This window comes from Chenopodium album, chromosome 9, assembly GCF_948465745.1.
Source record: "Chenopodium album chromosome 9, dcCheAlbu1.1, whole genome shotgun sequence".
In the NCBI taxonomy this organism is placed as follows: Eukaryota; Viridiplantae; Streptophyta; class Magnoliopsida; order Caryophyllales; family Amaranthaceae; genus Chenopodium; species Chenopodium album.
The window spans coordinates 18,193,255-18,216,581 of NC_137842.1; the positions used below are offsets into that span (position 1 = coordinate 18,193,255).

The following is a 23,327-nucleotide window of genomic DNA, read 5'->3' on the forward strand; positions in this document are numbered from 1 at the left end:
CTATAGAACGCCTATGTAAGATAAGCACTTTGTATATTGAACCTATAGAGCGCCTCTCCTGATTAAGCGTTCCATATGATTTATATAAAAAAATATGACTATAGATATAGTTCGCCTTTCTAAGTTAGGCGCACTATATGATTTTAGAATAATTAAAAAAAAGTAAAAAAAAAAAATAGAAATCTTACCCTAAAATATGACCAGCATCTTATCTCGCACGCCGCCCCCTCCTCTCCTTTCTCTCTCCTCATTCTATCTTCTCAACTACATTCCTCTTTCTTTCTCGCTCTTTCTGTCTTCTCAACTCCATTCCTCTTTCTTTCTCCTCTCCTCTCCAACCCCAGGAGGCCAAATTTGTTTTTTGGTTTTAAAATCAAGACCAACGCATGCTTATGTGTATCATTTCCCTCAAATTTTCAAAGTTAAATTTGATTGCATTCAATCTAGATGTGAGAAGAAACGAATTGTGAAGTCCATAATGCGATGATACATGAAGGTAATCCCATTTGTGTTCGAATTTCAATGTTTAAATTCGTTTTTTTTTTTTTTTTTTTTTTTTTTTTTTTGTTTTAAAGTGATAAATATGATTTATTTTGTTTTTTATTTATTTTTTTTTCCAATCTATTGTTCATGATGAAATTCTTATTTAAAATTTTGATTTCCATTTTAAAATTTTGTTTTACTTCTCAATTATTTTAGATCTGTGGGATATTGGTTTTCATGTTATAAACTCTGATTTTTCATCTTTTATTAATTGATTTTCATGTTTTGTAATTTTTTATTTTCATGATTTTATCAATAGATTTTCATGTCATAATTCTGATTTTCATCTCTTATCAATTGATTTTCATGTAACAATTTCTTATTTTTATCTTTTATCAATTGATTTATATGTTATAGTTTTGATTAATTTTTGATTTTTCATCTTTTGAAGGTGTTTGGGGCAGGTTATCTATTTTTGTGCGCTATTAATAGAATTGGTGCGTTGTTGAGATTGGTGTTACCAAAGCCCTGTTGATTGGATACTTGGATGATTGCGGTGGTTTTGACTTTGGAAGGCAATTGAAGTTGATGCATTTCTTCAGTTGTTTTTTTTTTTAGAAAAGACAAAAATTTTATCATTCACAATAAATTAGTTATGTGAGAAACCTTGTAACGTAATTTTTTTTCTTAAAGTAATTTAGTTATATATTATCATTGAAATACTTGTATTTTAATTTTGTTACAAATAAATTGTTATTGTTATGGTGTTTTAGTTGTTACGTATGAATTATTATGAATTATTATTATTATTATTATTATTATTATTATTATTATTATTATTACTACTACTACTATTAAGAATTTTTTTTATTAAAAAAGTGATGAATAGAGAGCTCCTATCTTTGATAGGCGTCATATTTTTATATAGCTAAAGAGCGCCTATGTTAGGATGACCGCTCTATTTTCCTCGTTATTTATTTACTTTTTACATATAATATGAAAGATAGGCGCTCTGTATTGTATTAGATATAGATCGCCTCTTAGAGGCGTTCTGTAGACTTTATAGGAACCCCCTCTAAAGAGCGCCTGTGAGGCGATCTGTATTCCCTATTTTAGGCGTTCTATATTCCCTATTTTGTGTTAGTGTTCTCTCAACAACTTATCCACTTTGCATGACATGTTAGGACTCCTTCACTCATATCGTTGAGTATAACCAAAACCGACATGCATACCCAGTATGCCTTACATTTCCAAGGAGTAATAGTTGAAAGGAATGGTGTGCTTCGAACAAGTGTATTATTCTGATAGCGGGTTCAGAATTATTAGAAAGCTAATATATTCAGTAAGGTCAAGTGATCGGAATGCCTAGGTGGAGGCCGCTTCCGATCAGTAATATTAATGTATAATTAATATTACAGCTTAATCTTGACTGAACCCTTCGGGTCACACCCTAGCAAATATACGAACCGAGTCGACGAATTAATTCGGAAGAAATTAGTTCGTCGCCCAAGTATTAAATATTTAGACGTCGGAAATTCGAGCTTAAAGCGTCGAAACCGAGCGTATGAAGTCGAGTCAAAATAGTAAAAGAAGAGACATGAAAATAATAATAAATCAACAAGACCAAAATACCTTAAGCATCGGAATGCCCCAAGCAAACCGAGTACTAAGGGCATTTGATATAGCATGGTGGCTAGCATGCGCACCAAGCCGAGCCTAGGTTGGCTGGTGTGCGCTAGCGCACCAATGCTAGCATAGCAAGGCTAGCAGCGTTGGGCCAAGGCGCGCAAGGAGCATCATCTCTCAGCAGCAGCCCGCATCCTTGATGTGTGGCTCGCTAGCTGAGAGCACGAGCAGCCCGCACAAGCCGTGCTGGGCTTGCTGGCCAGCAGCGCTAGCAGCCCGCACGCTTGTGCTGGGCCTGCTGGTAGCCGCACATGGCAGCACACCTTGGGTGCCTTGGTGCCCAAGTGTGGTGCCATGTGGCGCGATTTAAGAGGAGGTTTGAGGGGTGTGTTGGCCGGTTTTTGGAGAGGGAGTGGGGAGCAAGTTTGGTCCCCCTCCTCCAAAGGGTCCTCACCTACCCTCTCTCATGAGCATGCCACTTGTTGATTTATTACTAGTTTGGTTATTAATTTTATTTTAGCTTTAAAATAAAATGGAAAAATCAAATTCTCCCACATTGATGGGAGAGCCTTTTCACTCTCTTGTTTTCCCTATAAATACCCAAGTTGGGGTATTGGGAAAATTACTTGAGTGAGAGTTGAAATAGACATCACCATTGTGAAAACCTTTGAACTCATTTAATCACTCGGGTTTTGGTCGGACCTTGCTAACTCCAAGGTAGCGGACCTCAAAAGTCGGTGTTTTTCCTTTGTGGGTGGATACCGTTGGAGCCTTGGTATTTTCGGAGCTAAAGCTTTCAAGTAAGAGCCCATTGGGTTGGGCGAAGCACGCGTCAAAGGTAAATTCCGATTTTATCCTTCTATGTTTATTTGTTATGCTTTATGGTTTTATTAATGGCGAGTGGTTCTTTGGGTCGGGGTCGTTTCCGCGGTATGTTGGACTTACCAAACCCCAACAGGGGTATCAGAGCCACGCTCATTTATTTTTAAAATCATAATATTTTTCAAGGTGATTTTTATGGCTTAATTTTTCTGGTTTAAATTGCTAATTAGATTAGTAGCTCGTATTATCTATTTTAACCTCGTATTTAAGCTACCTTTAGCCCCGAACCCAGATTTTGACCCAAAAATAGTGAATTTTGGATGAAAAATGTGTTCTAGAGATGGTTTTACCATTTTAGGACTCGGGTTTTAGCCCAAAAACGACCAGAAATGCTATTTTCGAGGGTTTTTTCGTTTTTACGAAAAATTTTAAGTCTTTCTAACCTTGAAAATTAATTGCATATTTATGGTGGTTGTGTAATTGGTTCAATACATATTTTATATGAAATTTTAAACATCTTTAGGCATGATTACTTGGTAGTAATTTGTGCTTGAATGCTTGGTTTATTTTTCACATAATTTCAAACTAATTGCATCAAGTGTGAAATTGTTGTTCTTTGAGGCTTCCAAGTATTAAAGATTCAATCTTTAATTATGTTAAGTGATTGAAACTTTATATTACTAAATTCCATGAATTTTTGTTAAACTTTGTTGATTTAATCATTTTTTAGTTGATTGGAATCATAAAGTTTGAAACTTTGTGATAGAAAAATTTTTTATCTTCATATTGGAAGATATAATTTTTCAAGGATTCACAAGTATTAAAGTTAGAATCTTTATTGAACTTATGTTCATTTTTCCAACTCCCTCTTATTTTGTCAAAAACTCAAAGTTAATATAAATTAATTAAATTAATAGTGAGTAATTGCCCTATTATTTTTGTTGCACCAAGTTAAACCAGTTTAATTAAAGAATGGTTCTTGGGAATTATTTTGGTTACATGCACTTTAAAATTTTTTATTTAAGTTAGACTTGTTTAAATATTTTCAATTTTGCTCATTAAATTAGTTTTAAAATTAATTTAGAATTAATTACGAAAGTCACGCAAAATTTGGGATTAAATCACGAGGCTCATGGCACGCAAGACAAGGCATAAGCGCCCTTGGCTAGCCGGGCTACATAGCAGCCCCCATGTGGCTGCCAAGGGGCTGCCATGCCCTTTGCGTGCAGCCAAGGCGTGGCTGGTGCGCACGGCCGCAAGCATCAGCACAAGCGACAGCAGCACAGCAGCAGCACGCTGCCATGTGCGTGCGTGTGTGTTGTGTTGCGTGGTGCTTAGGGCTGTTGTGGCGCGGGTATGTGGGGCACGAGCACATAGTGCATCCCTTAGGACTTGGTGCATGGGTCGTGTAATTAGGGGTATGCGTAGACGTTGCTTGCAAAGCAATGTAGTGCAATGAATTCGTTCAACATGGCCATCAAGGGCCACGTTTTTTATGTGTGAAAGTTCGCTGATGTGGGCGGTGTAATGCTTAGCGACATCGGGCCCACTCCCACGTTCATTGAGCATGTAACGGTTGTGCGAAATGTGAGCACTCCATGTCTTAGTGCTATACACTTAGACACTTTGGACTACGTATTTTTGCTTAAAAATTGTCGTTTTAATTATTTTATTAATCTAATTTGTTTTAATTATTTTAATAAATTTTGGAGGCTAGGCCTCGGTTTTGAGCGGCATGGGCAAAGTTTATTTTGACACATTTTTGGAATTACTGGCTTAATTATTTGGATTAATTAAGTTGGATGTGGAATTTAGTGGGAGCTTCAAATGTTAATTGCGCTTATTTACATAACCGGTTAAAACAACTTTGACAAGTTTTAATTAGGTGTGTTAATTGGATTAACCACCTAGATTAGTTACTAGTTCACGCGTGTTTGTTTGTTTTTTGCATTGTTACTTGTTTATCGTTGTAAAATGCATGGGCCATTCACAAATAGTGAATGGATGAATGGAATGTATATTCTCTCACAGGTTTTATGAAATGGCAACTAGTGGGGCTCAATTAGGATAGAAAATACGGACTGCGATCCGTGATGTATTTTAGTAAATCTAAATACGGTCTGCGTACCGTTGAGTATTTTTGTACCTTAATATTTAGATTAGTCCTAATCGTAGATACTAGTAGTTGCATTTAATTATGGTTAAGTCTTGAAGATGGAGGTTCTTGGAAGACGTAGCCATGAAAGTTGCAATGAAGACCTTCTGAAGATTTGAAGATCTCAAGGGGTCATGCTAGTTGCCAAATGCATCTATATTTATGTTTTTCGATATATATATATATATATATGAATTATATGTTAGATGCATGTTTAGGATTTCGAATGTTGTGATGATTAATTAAGTTCACTTAAATCAACCAACATAGAAACCCTAGGTCCCTACCATTCCAAAACAACACTTACCAACCGAACGAGGGTAGTGGTGGGCTACGCCAAAGCGAGGCATCACTACCTCTCCTAGGAGCGTAAGGCATACCGGGTATGCAAGTTGGTTTTTGTTGTACTCAACGATATGAGTGATGGAGTCCTAACATGTCATGGAAAAGTGGATAAATTGTTGAGAGAGCATTAGATGCGACGATTTATTCAACCAAGAGTGGCTTGGAGCCATTAGCAAAGTGTTGCTTATCTTAGGAGATTGAGTGTTAGACAAGCCAAAGCATGCTTAACCACTCTTTGTTTTCTTTGGATCTTGGAATCGACTTATTCTCGCCAAATGGGGACAAATTTAATGAGTGGATAAGACGTTTAATAAGATTAAAAATTTGCATGAATACCTTTTAATTTTAAAACTTATTATGTTATTTACTTGATAAATGGTTATACTTTGCACTTATATTTGTAGAATTCCAAATCAAACTGTATTGTTTTCCATGATTGGTAAAGGAAATCTTTGAGAATGGTTCTCAAAGAAAAGTAAAGCATTTCTAAAATACAATTCTCATAAATGACTTTTATAACAAAGTCCGAAAGGACGCTTGGACATCATGTATTCAAAATACTAGGTAGTTTTGATAAAACATGAAGTATTGAGTTGCAAACTCAAATTGTCAATATTGACAACCAACTTATCTTTTCGCTAAATAAATAGATGAGTAAGACTCATTGATGTAGTAATTCAAGCGTGAATTAAAGTAAAAGATGAAACTTTGTTTCACGGCGCATTAGATGCTTAATTATACCTAACAAAGTATAAAAGTCAAAGACTCTTAAAGAAATGGTTCTTAAAAGATTATGAGATAAAGTATGATAAGAAATATAGGAAACAAGGAACGAAGAAAAGAAATAAGATTCCATTTCAACCCATGAGTTCATATTATTGTAGTTAATTTAGCGATTCGTTATCTTCACAAGTATCAGATACTGCTTGAGTGTTCCACTTTGAAAGTGACCTCAAACTATTGAAGATAAGCTAAGTTATTGACTTACAAGCTAAGAATGAAGCAAGTGGTGCTACATCAGTTGTAAGGTCATATGCTTTAATTTGTTTAAAGACCTTTAAGCTAAGGCTGGAACAAATAAATGGTTATTGTGTTCCATAATCAGCAATTGATCTGCTTACACATGGAAAGACTCACATTCAAAGCAATGAGCAATAGTTGCAAATTTATTTGAATTGCATGGTTATCCAAGCGTTAAGTCAAGAATGCTTGATTATAAACAAACATTTCCCTAACATGATAAACTCATTAAGTTCAACACTAGTGGAAAAAAGGTCATCCATAACGGGCAAAAACTTCCCATTCGTAACGGGCAGCGGCCGTTACGTATGCGACCGTTACGGATGGCCTTTCGTATTCGTAACGGGCACCGTCCGTTACGAATAATAGGTTATTCGCGTTATTCGTAACGGGCACCTGAAAAGCCCGTTACGAATAACCCCGTAACGGGCTTTTCAGGTGCCCGTTACGAATAAGGGAATTTTTTGTAACGGGCTTTTCAGGTGCCCGTTACGAATAACGGAGTTATTTGTAACGGGTAGGTTCTGCCCGTTACGAATATTGTGAAATCCAATTTAAAAAAACAAAAACCAGCACATGCTGGACAACTAGCTTGCACAATTATTTTATCAATATATATATATATTTATATTATACAAGTATATTTTACACTTGATAATTAACGAGTAATATACAATCAGCAAAAGCTACTTTAATTATTTCATAATAACTAAAACTAAAACTAAAACAAAGATCCTTTCAAAAAAAAAAAAAAAAAACAGGCATCATACTTCGCGCAACATACTGCCTACAAGAGTCCAAGATCGTGTATTGTTGGAGTTAAGATTAGACATGTTACACTAAAGATCTACAAATTTTGCTTAGGGATAACCACAGTACCCTAACAAGCAACAGAGTACTATTGTAACCATCTTTCACTCAAAAGCTGCATAGCAGTCCCCTTGCGAGAATTTCCTTGCAAATAGAAAGCAAGGAGCAGCTGTAGAATTAGTTCGGCACCACTCTGTTCCGAACTCGGTCTCATATACATGGTTGATGTCCTATCAAATACAGCCAGCAGGGCATCATTAATTTGGCAGTACCATAAAATAAATCGCAATGAACTTCAGAAATTGCAAAATTCAGAAATTTACAACAAAAATTACAACTTGCAAAATTCAGAAATTGACTTTTCTATATCTGCCTAGACAACCTCACTATAAAAATAATGAGCACATAAGAATAAAAGCAAAAATGTCCTACTACTCCCGTAGATCAAAACACAAAAGTATTAATGCGCTCTGCATACATAAAGAGAGTCTCAATGAGCCATGTAAATAGTACTAGTACTAGATATATGACTCAACTTTCATAAATCACTAATATATGGGAAAAGGCAGAGGAATTCATCAAGTTAGGACTTGGGTGTGTTATATATTTCAGTATTCCAGCACGCAAATTGTAGTTGTAAACATGATCGAAAAACAACAACATCAATGAAGAACCTGTCACTTTTATTCCAAGTTTCAAAACCAGCCACTCGGTCCTACAAACTACACATTGTGAAAGGGCAAGGTCTCATTGAAACAATCTGGGAAAGTCAGTCAACATTAGTTCTAACATGGATATAAGTCTGGGGAAGTCAGTTATGAATTGACCAAGCTGTCTACTAGGCTATGCTCGCTATTTGCAGTAGGATATAAGTGGTATATGTTGTGTAGGAGAACCCATCACAATTGCCTTCATTTGGCCATAAGGCCTCCCCTGATGTCCTGATGATATATATGCGCGTTTCCACAAACTCCTATAAGGCTATAGGTTGCAACTAATGACTTCTTTTCACCTTAAAATTTTCTAGGTTAAAGGCAACTAAAAAGAGAATTAAGCTGTATAATAGTTTTGATAAGAAACAATTAGTACATAAAGGCTCATAGGTTAATCAAAAATCAATATAAATGCCATCAAATCAAAAGAAAATTAAGCGAGAATTGGACACACCGTGACAGAACTGGTTTTATATCAGACAATCTTATTATAGCAGCAACCTTAAGTTGTGTAACACCCAACCTAATAATATATATAGCATTTATATATGTGAAAAGGCTTTAAATAGGTAGCTCTAAAACGTCTGAAGTAGCTTAAAACTTGATAATTTATTAGCAGACCCTTGTGATGAACCAATTCGAATGACTCAGAATCAACATGATGGATTATGATAATTATTATGCGTATAATGGCATCAAAACATGAACTAGAAAAGTCAAAACCAAACTCTACACATTTTAGGTACAAGTGATATCAGACCATAAGGATTGTAGAGGGGAAAAAGAAATTGCATGACACAAAATAGAATTCAGGACTATGGACTAACAAAGTAACAGATACAGAGGAAAATTACCTTCACATCTTACATTGAAAAATTCCTCATCACTGTACCGAGTACATAGAACCTACATATTTCCCACAAGAATAAGTGTTAATCAATTTTGATTTGTGAGCTGAAGTTCAAAGATTAGAACATATCGCTTGATTCTTAAAAGGCTTCCCTTTTATTGTTTCTGGCAGAACCTGCAAAAATGACACATGGTATTGTATAATCAGATATAAGAATGATCTGGGAACTAAATTATAAGTAATAAGAATGATCTGGTTACTCATTGAGCAGCATCAAATGAGCAAGGCAATAAGTTTAACCTGGTGGCAGAGGTAGGTATTTCGGTTATTATGCTATCTATAGTTCCATGACTTCTATGCTATTTATAGTCTTCATCTTGGAGATGACTAGATAAATAATTGAGAGCCTCCAAAGCATTACCACATACGGCAGGACGCTCCTCCAACTTTACTTCACCACTTTCTAGTACATTCACAATCTCAGAGAAGTATTTCACCATTTCAGCATCTGTCTGCTGCCTATGTGTATATTAGACTCATGTTAGCATTTCAGTAAGCACTAAAACACCAAACAAAATGATAATCAAATAATCATATACTAAACATAGTGGCATGATATTTCAACTATGGACAAAATATATGCCAGTTAGGTGTAGGATTATACTTATAGAAGTTATCAAACAATCATATACTAAACAAATTGGCATGATATCTACTCATCCAATCCAACATGATAATCACAAGTTAAAACATAGATTTGAGAAACAATATAAAAAAATAAAGAAAGAAACTACTATACCATTGCAATCAGAAGAAAGACGAGACCTCAAAAAAAGGCAATAAAAAATTATCAAACATAAAGAAAACTAGTAAATGTAAGTAAGAATCCAACAATTACCATTTACCATTTACCAATTAGTTCCTAAGTTTCCACTTTCAAAAGTAAAATATTCTTCTAGAAATGACTCCAACAATCAAAACATTTTAATATTTTTTACTTGTAAAAAGTTTAGCATCATTTGTGAACTCTTTTAGAAAAGTTAGACTCATAGACTAGTAAACTATTGTTGATATAATAAAGTTTGAGGGTTTCATACGATTATGCTACATGAAGTGGGCATTAACAGAAGCTAATTAAAAGTATCTAATTAAGTTTAATTCTAATTGAGATTTATCTTGAGTTGATGATGACATTGACAAGAACCTAGTGATTAGCAAGAATGGCAACAAGAAGCACTTTGTATAACCAAAGGGAACCTGAAAGTTATTCTTATTCCTCTTATCCATCTAAACTAAAAGGATTAAAAGCTATATATCCTACGTAGTACTAAAATTGAACAAATGACGAGCACAGACAAGTGAAACAACTCTAGACTACTAATAACAAAGTAGAAACTAAAAGATACGTCATGAACTAGGAATACTAATTGATCGGAATCATGTATACACCTGAATTATGTATAATATCAAGCAATGCACACAAACAAGCTCATCTTGTCTTCCATTAAAATATTTTTTAAACCGCAAATAAAACAATCTGGCCTTGAAACATGGTGTAACAGTCTAACCAAATCAAAATCCAGAATAAGCTCTCAAATCCTCTCTCGACACGAATTTTACAGCTCAAATAATCTGGAAAGTTTCAATAGCAAACCAAATACTAAATTATTAACACTCTAATCGATTCAAAAGCAGCTAAATCTTAAAAGACATACCTTTTCATCAGAAAGATGAGCTTACCATATTAAAATTAATCAAACATAAAAAATAATAATCAATTAAAATCAAACTTCATGACATAGGCTCTCATCTTACAGCTATAAATCGGAACTCAAGCTCCCTCTCCATAATTAGTAGACCAATTCAAATCTAATTGCTTTCTGTTGAAGAAGAAGCGAACTTCTCCAGTCTAATTGACTTGAAAAAAATCAAAGAGATATAACCATACCCATAACGTACTGTGATGTTTTTTTACCTGAATCATCACCGCCATATCCACTTCCGAGTAACGAGATTCGTACAAAAGACATCCTAAATCGGGTCCTCTACCATTGATGCGATTCAGAGGAGAGAGAAAGGGGAAATTTTGGGAATTAGGGTGGTGAAATGGGAGTAGTGATAGACCACTACCAGGTATGGGCTCGTTGGGTCCATACCGGGGGTAAAAATGTAATTTTGCGTAATAATTCCTATGCTGTAAAAAACTAGTCTCTCTCTTCTTAATAACAATATTCAACTCCATAATAACTGTATAGAAATCAACCATAACAGTACACAAATCAATAATAACAGTATACAAGTCAATAATAACAGTATACAAGTTGATAATAGCTGAGCACCGACAACCAGTTATCATCGTCAACTTCGACCGAACTCTGAACTTTCATAAGTGATGCGGCCAATTGCTGCTTTGGCGAAGAAGCGAGTAGCAGAAACACGGTCGCTAGAAACACTAGAAGCTGATGAAGTATTGAAAGTTGTAAAAGCCATAGAAAAATTGAAAAGGAAATTGGGGAAAATTGAAAATCAAATTTGAAAAATTGAAAGTGAAATTGAGGAAAAGGCCAAAAGGGGAAGAGAGAGAAAGAGGAGGGTCTGCACTTAGCAACATAGAAGAGAAGAGGGGAAGAGGAGCTGCAACCCAGAAGAGAAGAGGGGAAGAGAGAGAAAGTGAATTTTTCTTTCATATTATTTTTTTATTATGGTATGGGCTTCCCACTATCCATACCTGGTAGTGGTCTATAGTTACTCGTGAAATGGAGGATATTGAGTAAGATGAATCAGTTGTAGAAGAGAGAGATTAAGTTAGCAAAATGAAAGATGAGAGAGGAGAGAGGAACGATGGGGGATTTGAGTTTTTGACGGCTAGGAGTGTGAAACCCTAATAATTATTAATGGGCTCCTCTTTTCATGAACTCCTCTTTTCTAATTATATACGACTAGACTCTAGTCTACGCATCTTACCCTACACCCCTCCCTAAACTCATCGTTTAACACCCCTTCCTCCAAATACTTATAGTAACTACATAGTAATAATTGTACTGTTTCCCCCACCCCATATATTTATAATAAAAAATAACAGCCATTATCATTTCACTTTCTCTCTCCTCACCCATTTTCTACATTTTCTCTTTCTAAATCTATTTTTTGTATTTTCAAATCTGAAAATTTCTATGAATTTATGACAAATTATCAAAAAAATTGTTCAGTTACTACAACTAATCAAGGTCGAAATTCAAAGGAGTAAGTGATGATTTTGTTCATATTCAGTTCGAAAAAGAGTATAAACCCTAGTTTTAGTAATTTTTTGTTGCAATTGTGTTACAGGATCATCATTGAAGTATAAAACATAGAAAAAGAGTATGAACTATAGCATTTTAGTAATTTTTACTAATTTTCGTTTAAAAACTAGTAATTTGAACAAGTACCTATTGATTTTTGGGTATGAACTATGTAATATTCCTTTTTTTTTTTTTTTTTTTTTTTTTTTTTTTTGCAGTTGAAGGAAATAGTTTCAAAGAAGAACATCAAAGAATCTGGAGAAAAATAAGCATTAATTAAATTAGTTCGTAGTGTTTCTTTTTTATTGAATGTTCATTTCCTTTTTAATAAATGTTCATTTATATATTAGTATACAATCATTCACATTTTAATAGACGATTAATATAAATATATTACTACATTTTATATAATACTACATAGTCATTGTATTAATGTTCATTCTTTTTCATAGTTTGGAGTGGGAAATTATTACTACATAGTCATTGTATATATAAATGTTCATTCTTTTTCATATTTTGGAGTGGAAAGTTATTTTGGATGAATATTCATTTGTATTTTGGTAGATGTTTAATCGTATAAAAGTATATGGTTTTCACATATTAATATACGATTACTAGAATTTTAATAAATATTTATATTTTGGTCATCTTCTTCAAATATTTCATGCTCGGTTAAATTTTGAGTTTCAATATATATCTTTTTTTCAGATGCATGTATGATAAATCACATATTGATAGCTTCAAGAATCATTCACGAATATATTTCATGTTTATTGATTGATATCTTTCATAGGAATTTTTAAACTAATGCATGTTCATTTATATATTAATAGATGTACATTTTCATATTCAATTATGTAAATATGTTCATTATTGTATTAATAGTTGTTCATTCCATATTAATAGATGATCATTTCTACACATATATATGTTCATTTATATATTAATATATGTTCATTTCCATATTGATCATTTCAATTGTTATATTTTCATATTCATATGTAAATTGGTTCATTTCAACACTTATTCTTGCTCAAATATAACTAAAAATTCTTGTTTTTTATCTATTAGTTAAACAAAGAATCATGGATATAGTGAGATACACCACACGATAGCAAGGAAAAAAAAAGGAAGACGACAAAAATAAGGAAATCAAGAATGCATGGATTCACGCAACATCAACCAATAACACTAGCTTGAATTTTTCGATTTTGGATTGAGAATTCATTGTGTATAATAATATGTGTAGAATTGAGTTGTATATTTAATATTCAATATTTTAATTTTTGGTGATATACATGATTTTAATAAGAAGGAAATAAAATTTTTTGTTTCCTAAAGTATTATTACAAATCACATCCTTCAAAAGCAAACATTTAAATAGTATATATATATATATATATATATATATATATATATATATATATATATATATATATATATATATATATATATATATATATAATACTAATATTTTTTAACGACTTTGAACCATCATTCACTAACTACATTAGAATATTTGACACTATATGTTCATAAACACACACTGTACAAAAGTTAAACATTCGGTTCTTGTATCAAGTCTCTCATAGGACCTAATATTTCTACATTTATTATCTTTATAACCCTTATTAGAACAAATAAATCCTTTCATAAAAAATGAGTCATCCCTTCGCCTCTTACTCCTCCCAACTCTGATCCCAAAACCTTTCATAAAAGCATATTCATTATATATTTCATAAGCATCATCTTCAGAAGGAAATTGTTTCCCTTAAAAATCAAAGTGACTTGCTTCTTTAAAAATAACAACATCCTCTGTCCCATTGCAATAATTAAACATGTAATAAATGAACAAATACAGTAGCAATAATGGTCAATTACAATAATGCATTTGATCAATTACAGTAAAATTATCATATATAAAAATTTAAATGATCATCTATAGTTACATAACTGAACATTATTAATAAAACTACAAAACAATGATAATCATTAAAAGTTACATGTAAAACTTATAATTCCATAAACACAAGTGTATATATAAATGAACATTTATAATTGCATAATTGAACATTATTACAACAAAACAGAATAACAAATGTTAAACTATTTTTTTTTTTTTTTTGAGGGAACAAATATTAATATATGTTCACTAGTTAAAATTTATATGAGCGTCTTTAAAAGAATGAAAACCATTGAAATTCACATGTACAACATATATTTTCGTATACGACTACAACAAACCTATAGTTTACTACAGAAACATACATTAAACATAATTGAACATTTACTATTACACAAATGATCATTTTTTTTAACTAAGATTATTTTTAAACGACACATCAAGGTGATAAAAATAATCGGTTTAGCAAAATTATAACAACTATAGATGTTCATATTAGACGCACAAAATTGGAAAGGCAACAATCAAATAATAAGATTATAAACAAAATTACAAAATAAAAACAATTACACAAATAAGATTCAAATTAGAAGAATAATACAACCAAAACTATGGATCAACTACTAATAACAATAGTCTTCAAAAAAAAAAAAAAAAAAAAAAAAAAAACAAAAAAAACTAATAACAATAACAATACCAAAACCAGAATTATTATCAAAATTAAAATCAGTAGAACAAAAACTATGAAATCAAAACATTATAATCGTACAATTACAATCGAAAAACATAGCATTATCAAAATCGATTATTGATTATCATTTAAAATACGAATTACTTACATTGATGTTTAAACGAAACAAGTAATCTAACTCCAATAGGGAAAATTGACTCACAATCATGATCAAATGCAATTGAGTTTGAGATCTCCATGGAAGAAGAGAGAGAAAATAAAATCAGTGAAAAATAGGAGAGAGAAAATTAAAAATTAGATCTATAAAATATATATTTGGTTTTCTTGAATGGAAAGTTTAAAAAAAAAAAAAAAGATGGCATTTAGACGTAGTTAGTGGGGAGGGGGTGTAGGGGAAGCTACCTACCGTAGGGTGTAGTGAAAAATTTGTACCTCTTTTCAGCTGTGGGCCAAATAATATAGTATTTGTAACGGACACATGGTGTCCGTTACGAATAAATATTTATTCGTAACGGATAATATTTTGCCAATTGACAAGAACATACTAAGGCTCTATTAGATAGGCTCTTGATAGTTGATCGATTCGGAATAGTTCTAAGAAAAGCAAGTCTTACTTGTTGAAACCGATAAAGTAAAGAGCTATTGTTCTTGGTATAGACAATTGACTCCGAAAGCTAAAGAGGATTCATATACTTCAACGTTTCACAAAGAATTTGATAGAATATGGCTATATTCATCAAATGTAAACAAACTTGACCTTGAATAGTTCAAGAGTTCAGTGAAGTACAGAATCGACTTGGCAAGATATCAAAATGTCTAGATTCGATCGAGCGATGTTTGCTTGAGCCAAGCGTGACCATCACAAAGTTATGAAATTGAAAATTTCATAAATAACTCCACAAAGAACATAGTGTGTCTTCACGGAGACCTCGATGCCATTTAAAAATGACTCGAACAATGATGGATCATATCCCTTCCTATAAAGTTCATAAGATTTGCACGAAGGACTAATGTTACACTAAACAAAATGTCGAAGCTAAGAAAGAACGCCATATTGAGTTATGGATAGAATTATCTTCTAAATGTCTTTTCAAGTATATTTCGAAAACTCTTAGCCACACTGGAAGTTCATTGGCTTAGTGGGAGCTAAGTGACTCAGTGGGAGCTCACCAGCTTAGCAAGAGCTAGGTGGTTGAGTGGGAGCTTCATTGCTCATTAAAGGCTAAGATAGGTCAAGTGGGAGCTAACTGTTTGTTTCATCACAACGAACTTTTACCCAAAGACAATATACATGTCTCATTGTAAGCATTCAAGTAAGACCATGGGCATTACCTCCACAACCTAATTGAGAACATAGTGTTTGTTGCTCTAAGTGGTGTCTTTCTGGAAAGTAACACGTTTCCAAAATGACAAGTGGGAGGAAAATGAACTCGATGACCATCGAGCTTAGCAACAAACTAGAACTGAGAATCTCGGAAGACCTTAAAAGGGATTCATGAGAATACTTGATCAAGAATACTCAAAAGGACTTTACAAGTGCCTTAAAAGAGAATTCATTTCTCACAAAACTTTTGAAAAGTTGGAGCAAGATCAAAAAAATATCAAAGGGCTTTGGAAGCTCCTTGAAACTCAGTGGTTGTTGCAATTGCCCCGTATAGGTATAGAATTCACCAAAGGCTTGGATTGAATCCTATAAATTTCTATTAAGTTAGAATTAAACCTAAGACTTACAAGCATACTATTTACTATTAGATAGTAAAGGAATAATGTCTTGTAAGATAGCTACGACAAATCCAAATTCTGAATAATGGTTAGAGGCCATGAAAATCCGAAACAGACCCCATGTTTGATAATCATGTTTGAAACTTGATTAATTTGCATAAAGGGTGAAAGACCCATCGATTGCAAATAAGTTTTCAAGTAGAAAACTAAAAAATGTGGAAATGTATATGCATACATAGCTAGATTGGATGAAAATGATACAATTAAATTCACGGAGTTGATTTTAATAAAAACCTATTCACCAATCGGAATGCTAAAGTCTTTTCTTGATTGTTTTAGCAAAATTGCTCATATGAAATATGGCAAAATAGATACTAAAACCGCCTTCCTAAAATAGGATTTTGGAAGTGACTATGAAAATAGTCTAAGGGTTTTGAAAATCTAAATAATGCTAGATTTGAAAGCAAGCTCAAGGAATCCGTTATGGGATTTAAGGAAGCATTGCATATAGGAATCGGGACGTTTTTTCTTATAAAGTTAATAAGAGGATTAACTTATGGAGAAACATAGAAATTCTCATGAATAAGAAGTTTAGTGGGAGCAAAAGTAAAGGTCCAACGAGAAGTTTATGAACTCTATTGTGAAATAACTATCAAATGCTAAATGCTTAGATTTGAAAGTATTTTCGACAATGGACCAAGCAAAAGACGATACTTAGTACATATTGGGTATTAAGTTCTATTGTATAAACTTAATAAAATGTTTGAACGTGTAAAGGAGTTTATCGTGTTAAACATGAATTGAAGGACTTTGAAAGACTTTCGACCCGTATGTATAAAACTAAGTAGATGTTTGAACTAAGTATAAGCTAGGCTAAATACTAAGTCAAACATGAAAGACTCTAATAGAGACTTTCAACCATATCACATAGCAAACAATTTAGCAAAGACTCAGTGAAACTGAATGAGCTAAAATGACAAATTGATGGAATAAGATTGAGAATTACTTTGCAATTTAATCCATCATGTACGTTGTGATATGGAATCGTCGCACGACTTACTTGCTTAGAGCATCTGAAGTATGTATGTAGTACCAATCAACCTGAATCTATGTAATAGATCGTTAGATTATGGCCAAGAACATCCAAAGTACTTGGATAAGTAACAGGATGAGTTCTTGACTTGTGAAAACAAATACAATTTGAGAACTGATGTTGCAAGCACAATCCTTAACAAGGATTATATCCTTAACAAGGAAGTTGTTTATAAGAACGAGCTTAAAATGAGTCGTGGCTTGAGAATGGTAACATGGACGTGGATCCATGTGTAATGTGCAGGAATTTAAGGAAAATTTCCATGATCACAAGTGATTAGGGTATCCCAAATCATTGTGAGCCGTTTGGAGTGAAACCCAAGAAAAGCATCATCAGGAAGTCTACTAAAATATAGGTTGAGAATATTATGGCCTTAATGGCGATAATAAAGAAGATGTTCTATGGAAAGTTCATTGCTGAATGTTAATGATTGTAGGTCGTCAAGTAGAAGGTCTCAATCATGAAAATGAGTGGGAGCCATCACTTGGACAATAAATCCTAAATCACATATAATCCATGACACTCTCAAATTTTATCATCTTATTATGAAAGTGATCAGTAAAGAAGATGCTAAAATTAACAAAGTAGTTATAACTAAACCTATGCAATAAGTGAACGACAACTTTCACAATTGCATGAAAGAAATCAAGCATATTAGATATGGGTGTGATTTCTATAGATGTTTTATAAAGAGTGATACTCTTAAAACATTCGGAAAAACTATTTATCATAAGATGAACCATTCAGGTTTTGGAGTAATTCAAAATTTCATGCAGTTTTTTATCACTCCGTTTGCTATTTAATTGTGGTTTAGAATTAAATAATGAGTCCATTCGATTCTTGGAATATTCAAAATAGGGTATCAAGACCAGTCTTGGTAAGGAAACACCTATTAAGTTAACATTGAATATTATAATCGAAAATTATCCCTGATCGAGGTCATTTAAACGATGGACGATTAATGACCAATTGAGATTAGTGTGTAGTCTGATTTATAGCACCGTTTCTTGTGCTACAAGGACATGATTTTCATAAATCATTTGCACATGTATTGGTTTAGAACCATACTGGATCGACCTATGAGAATACTTTAAGAGATTAAAAATCGTCATAAGTATACTTCTCATTATGGCTATCGGAACCTATTTCCTTGACCATGAGTATTGTGAGTTCTCTTGTTTGAGTACTAGTCCGCTTTGATGTTGTCAAACGTCTGCCGTAATAGGGGATTATAACGGGAACACTCGGGCGGCTAGGTCCTCTCAGTAAAAGGAGCTACATTACAAGACTGGGAATGTCCCCTACTAAATAGGGAAGATGTCTTTGTTGTATACAAGGCCTCTCGTAGAGCGAGACTGTAAAAATGCATGGCTGTGCTCCGATGGATTTTAGAAATCATCTTTTTATTGACAGTCGGACTCGGAATCGAGAAACACTTCTGGACGTAATAAGGATGACGAAATAATCTTACCTTATAGTTCATGAAGAGACATGAAGAGACATAAGAAAAAGGTTGTACACTAAATGCGCACTTCTCCGGAAGGACAAGTGGGAGATTGAAAGGAATGGTGTCCTTTGAACAAGTGTACTATTCCGTTAGTGGGTTCAGAATTATTAGAAAGCTAATATATTTAGTAAGGGCAAGTGATCGGAATGCCTGGGTGGAGGCCGCTTCCGATCAGTAATATTAATGTATAATTAATATTACAGCTTAATCTTGACTGAACCCTTCGGGTCACACCCTAGCAAATATACGAACCGACTCGACGAAATAATTCGTAAGAAATTAATTCGTCGCCCGAGTGTTAAATATTTAGACGTCGAAAATTCGAGCTTGGTGCGTCGAAACCGAGCATCTGAGAATCTCAAATGTCGAGCCAAAATTTAAGATTTGGTGAGACGGGAAAAATGCTTCAAGTAACAAGTAAAATCCTAGCCACGCAAAAGGCTAGGAAAGCGCGCCCAATAGGTGCGTGCCACGTGGCAGCACACATGGCAAAGCGCCATCTGGCAGTACACGTTGGCAGCCACCTAGTGGCAGCCGCCAAGTGGCAGCGTGCCACGTAGGCAACGTGCCACGGAGGCAGCGTGCCACGTGGCAACATGCCATGGTGGCGACATGTGTGGAAAGAGGCCGTGGACCCGGGCCAAAATAAAATGGCCCAACCGAACCCAACTCTGGGCTCAAGGTTGGGTGACACATGGTTAGTTCACATTGCATGTGAAATGCCTTGGGGACCAAGTAGGAAAGTGGTCCTCACCTAACCATGTGACACTTGTTACTTATTCCTTGGTTTATTTAACTAAGGATTGAATTCATCAATCTTTCCATGTGGGATCTTTTTGTGAAAAAGTCCCACATTGAAAGATGAGTGGAATTCACAAGCTATCCTTCCTTATAAATAGCCAAAGCATTGTTTGAGAATTCTTTGCTTTAGTGGGAGTTAGAAAGAGCATTGCATTTTGGCAAAAACTCTTAAACTCCATTAACACTTGGGTTTTGGTCGGACCTTGCTAACTCCAAGGTAGCAAACCTAAAAAGTCGGTGTTCGTCCTTTGTGGGTGGATACCGTTGGAGGCTCGGTATTTTCAGAGCTAAAGCTTTCAAGTAAGAGCCCATTAGGTCAGGCGAAGCACGCATAAAAGGCTGGTGCATGCTAGCGCACCAATGCTAGCATCGCAAGGCAAGCAGCGCTGGGCCAAGGCACGCAAGGAGCATCAGCTCTCAGCAGTAGGCCGCATCCTTGATGCGTGGCTCGCTAGCTGAGAGCACGAGCATCCCGTACAAGCCGTGCTGGGCTTGCTGGCCAGTAGCGCTAGCAGCCCGCACACTTGTGCTGGGCTTGCTGGCAGCCGCAAATGGCAGTCCACCTTGGGTGCCTTAGTGCCCAATTGTGGTGCCATGTGGTGCGATTTAAGAGGAGGTTTGAGGGGTGTGTCTGCCGGTTTTTGGAGAGGGGGTGGGGAGCAAGTTTGGTCCCCCCCCTCCTCCAAATGGTCCTCACCTAACCTCTCTCATGAGCTTGCCACTTGTTGATTTATTACTAGTTTGATTATTAATTTTATTTTAGCTTTAAAATAAAATGGAAAAATCAAATTCTCCCAAATTGATGGGAGAGCCTTTTCAGTCTCTTGTTTTCCCTATAAATACCCAAGTTAGGGTATTGGGAAAATCACTTGAGTGAGAGTTGAAAAAGGCATCACCATTGTGAAAACCTTTGAACTCATTTAATCACTCAGGTTTTTATTGGACCTTGCTAACTCCAAGGTAGCGGACCTAAAAAGTCAGTGTTCGTCCTTTGTGGGTGGATACCGTTGGAGGCTCGGTATTTTTGGAGCTAAAGCTTTCAAGTAAGAGCCCATTGGGTCGGGCGAAGCATGCGTCAAAGGTAAATTCCGATTTTATCTTTTTATGTTTATTTGTTATGCTTTATGGTTTTATTAATTGCGAGTGGTTCTTTAGGTCGGGGTCTTTTCTGCGGTAAGTTGGACTTACCAAACCCCAACAATAGTGATGCCTCTCTTTGGCGTAGACCATCACTACTCTAAATAGGTTGGTAAGTGTTGATTTGGAATGGCAAATTTTACTCAATATATATTTTAGGGACCTAAGGTTTCTATGTTGGTTGATTTAAGAGAATTTAATTAATCATCGCAACATTCAAAATCCTAAACATGCATCTAATCATATTATTCATATATTTAATCATAAATATATATATCGAAAAAAACATAAGTAAATGATGCATTTGGCAACTAGCATGACAGCTTGAGTCTTCAAGGGTCTTCTTTTTCAACTTCATGGCTTCGTCTTCCAAGAACCTCCGTCTTCAAGACATGACCAAAATAATTCAAATATTAGTATCTACAATTAGGACTAATCTAAATATTAAGGTACAAAATACTCAATGGTTCACAAACTGTATTTAGATTTACAAAAATACATGACGAAATGCAGTCCGTATTTTCTATTCTAATCAGGCCCCACTAGTTGTTATTTTATAAAACCTATGAGAGAATATAAATTCCATTCATCCATTCACTATATGTGAATGAAACATGCATTTTACAACAATAATCAAGTAACAATGCACAAACACGTTGTAGACACCTAAAAATGTCTCCCCAAAACCAAACCCGATGATGAACAACCTTTCACCGCCACTATTGGTCGGGTTCAGTATTTAATCCCGAGACTGCTTAAAAAATCGTATTTGATTAAATTCATATTTTTGAACAGTCCATGGATTAGTCTTGATGTTTGTTAAAAGCATAGTTTTAATTTTAGCCCAAACCTTTTTTATTGTTTTATTATTTATTTATGGCCCAAACCTTTTATTTATTTTTATTTAATTATTTTCTTATTTTAGCCAAAATAATAATAAGTCAGAAAAGGCCCGAAATTATCAATTGGCATTTAAAATGCCGAATGAAATTAGGGTTAAAAATGTATTTAGACGGAAAAGTGGGCTGGAAATTCCCGCGCCACGGCAGGTACCCACCGTGTCACGGGAATCAGTCCTATCTGACGGTGGGATTTCCCGTGACACGGGAAATTCCGTGTCTTTTCCGCGTAAACCCTTAACGCGTTTTCTTCCCCGTTTTCTGAAAATTTCCCGCGTCACACCAAAAATGTACCGTGTCACGGGAATGTTTCCCGTATGACGGTGGGATTTCCCGTGTCACGGTACAGTTTGCCATGTCGCAGGATACTGTTTTAGGGTTTTTATCATTTTAGGGTTCCGTGTGCTCCCTCAGCACATTTTCCCTATAAATACCCCCTCATTTCTGATGTACGGGGCAACAATTAATTCTCTAGTTTTATTTTTCTCTCTTCTATGCTTTAGCCTAAACACTAGCCTACCCTTCTCATTTCAAAATTCCTTCTTCAAGTGCTTAAAGGAGTTCATACTTTACTCGTGGTTCCATCCTTAAGCCAAGGCGGGAAAGGTAGAACTGTTTGAGGGTTTGGCCTTAAATCAACTCTACTTTATTTAATTTAATTTAATTATTGTTTTATTGTTTCCTTGAAGTTACTAACTCGTTTATTATTTTGTAGTTGCAAACAAACAGAATCAAAGTAAGAATTATGTTCCTTTTATTTATATTATTTTTCTAACGATTTTATGTTGTTGGAATTATTGTTCAATTGCTTCCAATATTAATGTTTATTCTATTATTTTTATGATCACCATATTGCATGTTTAAAGGGAATATGTAATTGAAAATCACGCCTAATAAGATAAGTTGGACAACCGGTTTAGGTTCCTTTTTAATCTTGTTATTAATTCAAGTGATCACTAATATTTTAGAATAATGTTGCATTAATATTCCACCAATTTAGCTAAATAATAGTTTGGAGCGAATTGAATATTTTGTTTGTATGCCTTTGAGATCACAGGAATGCTTTTCAATATAAGAATCGAGTAGAGGCCAATACGGGCGAATGTGACTCCATGACTCACTTCGTACCATCATCCCCGATCCTCCTTTCGTGGTTCCGAACCATATGGAGTTAGTAATCTAATGGATTATGAATGGGGTGTAACCTTCACGGGTCAATCGTTGTTGCCTTCGTTGTCCCTTTATTCGTGGTTGCCTTTTATGATCCGTGAACGGTTTACAAGTTCCTTAAAAACTTGTTGGCGGCTCCCTACTTTCCTTGTCCCTAATCGTATTATGTCAATTCCCACTTCCTATGAGTGCCAAGAATATTCACCACATGCTTTTAACGTAGGCGCACTTCGAACGACGCCTACAATTTGGCGACTCCACCGGGGAGGATTCTTGATTATTTATCGATTTGAGTGATC

At 34.5% G+C, this 23,327-nt stretch overlaps 2 long non-coding RNA genes across 3 annotated transcripts; one reads left to right on the plus strand and one right to left on the minus strand.

Moving 5' to 3' along the window:
- The first annotated feature begins 232 nt into the window (after positions 1-232).
- On the plus strand, positions 233-1,262 carry LOC145559620 (uncharacterized). The gene is made up of 2 exons (XR_014092809.1): positions 233-496; positions 935-1,262. It is a non-coding gene; the product is annotated as an uncharacterized LOC145559620 (long non-coding RNA).
- Positions 1,263-7,075: 5,813 nt separating this feature from the next.
- On the minus strand, positions 7,076-10,951 carry LOC145558457 (uncharacterized). Of its 2 annotated transcripts, none has more exons than XR_014092478.1 (4): positions 10,800-10,951; positions 9,125-9,343; positions 8,829-8,880; positions 7,076-7,491 (listed from the first exon to the last, which is right to left on the minus strand). It is a non-coding gene; the product is annotated as an uncharacterized LOC145558457 (long non-coding RNA). The 2 variants fall into 2 exon arrangements; XR_014092477.1 differs by having other exon boundaries at positions 8,829-8,998.
- Positions 10,952-23,327: the final 12,376 nt, after the last annotated feature.